The sequence below is a fragment of the Mustela lutreola genome, chromosome 3 (assembly GCF_030435805.1).
Source record: "Mustela lutreola isolate mMusLut2 chromosome 3, mMusLut2.pri, whole genome shotgun sequence".
NCBI lineage: Eukaryota > Metazoa > Chordata > Mammalia > Carnivora > Mustelidae > Mustela > Mustela lutreola.
This window is the reverse complement of record NC_081292.1, coordinates 84,993,765-84,997,540: the sequence shown is the minus strand read 5'-3', so window position 1 is coordinate 84,997,540 and position 3,776 is coordinate 84,993,765. Positions and strand designations below refer to the sequence as shown.

The following is a 3,776-nucleotide window of genomic DNA, read 5'->3' as shown; positions in this document are numbered from 1 at the left end:
TGACTGGACAAAGTTGAACATTTGTTCTCAATGGAACAATGTCGTCTAGGTTAATCAGTAAGTTAATGGCTTCTCTTGGCTGGATCACATGACCCAGCATGATACTGGCATGCTCCATGGTGAGGTACTGCAATGCTATGTGCGCAAATACCCAGCCACTTGAGCTTTCAATAAAACAAAGGATCATCTTAAACCATTTCAGTAAAAAAAAAAATTTAAAAAAATATTGCTTTTTTATTGGTCTGCTTTGCCTCTTGAACTGGCTTGGAGTGTTGTTCATGACAGAAGACACAGAAGTTAATTAGTTAATTAGTTAGTACTCCACACTCCTTGGGCTTCAATACTTCCTACTCTTTAAGCCTCAGCACATTTTTGCTGAAATAATGGTATTCTTTGTTAACATCGTCATTGTCATGGGACCAATATCCCTGTGGACTGGAATGCTGTAAGCAGCTTTTTTTCTGATTTCTTCAAAATCCACCTCTCCAACCAAGGTGGGTTTAGTCATGATGAGATCTTGAACTCTTTTTATTTTCATATTGATCAGTGCAATGCCCTCCTTGATCATATCTGCTATGATTGGGAATGCCTGAATCAGAGACCAAAATGTCTGCAAGAACTGTATGTTTCTTCATTTGCTCTTTGGGAGTGTACTAATGAATATTGTAATAGTGGCATCACCTCCAGGGTATTCACAAGCCCCATCTATCTGTATTGGCACTGCAATGGGCATTCCAACATTTTTTGACCTTCCAACCACAACCACATTCTTCCCTAGGGTTGGGATGTCCATTCACTTAATTATTTCCCAGACACTCCATGGGACCACTGGTAACACATTTGCTCCACATTAATTACATAAAATCATCAGCATCTTTGGAGAAAACACTACTGCAGATGTTTATTTCATCAGTATGTTTTGGAAGAGACAGCTGAACAAGAAGGCCATCTACATTATAATCATCATTTTAAAAATTATGTTCAGTTAGCTGATATATAATACCTCATTAGTTTTTGATGTAGTGTTCAATGATTCACAACAAGTTCTATGCAAACAAACAATAGATCAGAGGTTGAAAATTTGAGGCTGCTGGTGACTTTCAAAGCTTTTCTATGGAAAGAGGAAAACAAAATTCTTATTGGGGTGCATTGGGTAGAAGGGGAAAGCAAGAGATTATATACAATTGCTATCCGTAAGAGTTTTATCAAAGGAGCAGCCCCACTATCCATGATTTGGAATAAAAGATTCATTGTAAATAGTGCTTTGTGCAACTGCGGGAAGAGCTGAAAGCAAAGGTCTAAGAGAAAAGTCACTACTCAGGGTTTGCTCATGGGAGTAGTTGAGAAGTCTGGGTGATTCTGTCTCCGGGTTTAGTTGTAGGCCAAAAGTCAGCAGAAGTGCTCCATCCATTGAAGTTTCCAACTCCCTGCCTCCTCTCTGGACTATTTTCTAATCATCCTTTGAAATTCTATTCAGACATGGCCTCCCACAGAAGCCCTTCTTGAACCTACTGGCATACCTCTTCTGGCTCTGTTGATCATTTCTATGTGATTCCATATACCTCTCCTGTGGGCATTCCCTGGTAGAGCTCCCAGCAGTTAGAAGGTGTCCCAAATGTTTGTACAATTGACTTGAATTCTGTTTCTCCCGAGATCCCGAACTCCTTGAGGGCAGGAACTATGCTCCCTCTCTAAATATTTACTGACTCAATACAAAGATGGACAGTTGAGTGGGTAAATGAGCAGGACCAGAAGTCTGAACACAGCCTGAAGGTTCCGAAATTTGTGTGTCCTGTATTTGTTATCTACTTCTTTTACTTATGCTAAATGACCTCTTTGGTGTTCACAGTTCATCCCTCTTCCTCAGCATTCTGAAACTTGATGAACATGTTCACATTTGGCTCCTATTAGCCCTTGTAATATTATATATTTTAATTGTTTGTGCTCTGTCATCATTTTTCCTAGTTATTCTCATATGAAAGTCCCTCTCATTACTTTAATTGACTTCCTTGGGATACTTACAGTTTTGATATACCTTTCTTAATATGTAGTAACATGAAATGGTATGGCATTATAGATGCAAATGCATGATAATATTATGCAAGCTTGAGATTTTGCTGCACATAAGTTATGGGGAGGCTTGTCAAAGGATTAACCTGTATATTAATCATGCTGAATATATATATATTTAACTAAGGCAACCTATAGGGTACAGCCTGCTTAATGCTTAATGCCTCTCTAACCCTGCAGGGAGCAAAGGTGCATTCTTAGGCCCCTAAAATAGAAATAACCTCTCTGCTCACCTAATATTCCCTGATGGTTGCTCTTTGCACCCATTCTGATGTCATGAAGGAAACAAAGGCCTCTTCTGTGATCCTGAGGTGCCAGATTGGCTGGGCAAAGCCAAAGGGGCATTTTAAATAAAGGCTCCAGACATTTATTTAGCTTCAAAATTACTTCTCCAAATTTGCACATTGTGCAACACTGCAGATCTTCAAATGTATTTCTGTAATTGGCTCCAATTACAGAATGTAATTGTCTTATGTTGTAACTTTTCTTTTTGTCATGGGGAGGGAGTAGGGAAGGGATTAGTTGTCTTTTTTTCCCCTTCCCGAGAACTGCCAAAATAATTTTGACTCTCCCAGATGAAGTAAGTTTTAAAATTGTGGTTCTCCTGAGGTTCATTTGGAAGAAGACACAGCAATTCTGAGAAACCAATGATGGGGGCTGCCAAGATGTTCCATTTCCTTGGCTGTGGCTTCTGTTTCCTTGCATCAAGGTCAGTGTGAGAACAAAACCATGGTTTTCGAGGATTGGAGAGGCTTGTTCAAACACTTGTCCTTGCCCACCACAAAGTCTCCTGCCTTGCATGGCAATATTGCCTTAAACCCAGAGTTTAGGGTTTGTTGTGGAGGTTGGATCTTCACTTCCTCTTGCTCTTTCCCAAGCTCAGCCATTCATACTGGCTGAGTTGCACCTGGGAAAATTGGGATGCACACTTGGCTCAGGCTATTTTTGAGGTGTGCAGTTTCTAGGAAATTGGAGATTGCCATCTCATACCGTTCTGTGTCTCCATCCTTGGTTTTGAGATAAAGTATGAAGGATTAGAGCAAAGGACTGAATAAGAATTATTCAGGGATTATATAAGAAACATAGAATTTCAGAGCTGTGAGTTCCTTTTAGACAGAATTGCAGAGAGGAAGGAGCAGAATTAACTGAATCAGACTGACCTGGGAGGCCTGGCACAATTTGACTATCAAGTGTTGACTCCTGAACTGTCAGCCTCTTCATAGCTTTGGGAAGATTGGTAAAGTAGCAGTTTTTTGAAATGGAATTTTAGTGATGTACAGAGAAGAGGAGTGAGGTACAATAGCGTGTGCCACTTTTCCAAGCACTGTTTTACCAGAACCAGATGGTACAAATATTTAGCCTCTGAGTCTCACTTTAGTTGAGGGGTTGTTTGGGGCGGGGAATGAGATCATATGTTGAATGAAGACTGAAATGTAGCAGGTGGTTACAGTGAGTGCATACATTATTATCACCAGTTAGTACAGTCTTTATTTGAAAGATAAATGCACCAAAGCCCCCCAAATTTAGATGATTTATCTAACAACACAGAGCATTTAATGGCAGCACAAGAACAGAGCCGTTTTTCCTGACATTCAGAGGGGTACTTTTTACCATTTCACTACCCTATAATCTTTTAGGTAAGCTCTCATGAGAAAGTAAAATGAAATGGTTTCAATAAAAGTTTTTCATGATTGTATTTTTGATAT

General features: G+C 39.6%; 1 pseudogene; it reads right to left on the bottom strand.

Annotated features, from left to right (window-relative positions):
- Positions 1–305: 305 nt before the first annotated feature.
- On the bottom strand, positions 306–968 carry LOC131827870 (bifunctional methylenetetrahydrofolate dehydrogenase/cyclohydrolase, mitochondrial-like; annotated as a pseudogene).
- Between the last annotated feature and the right edge of the window lie 2,808 nt (positions 969–3,776).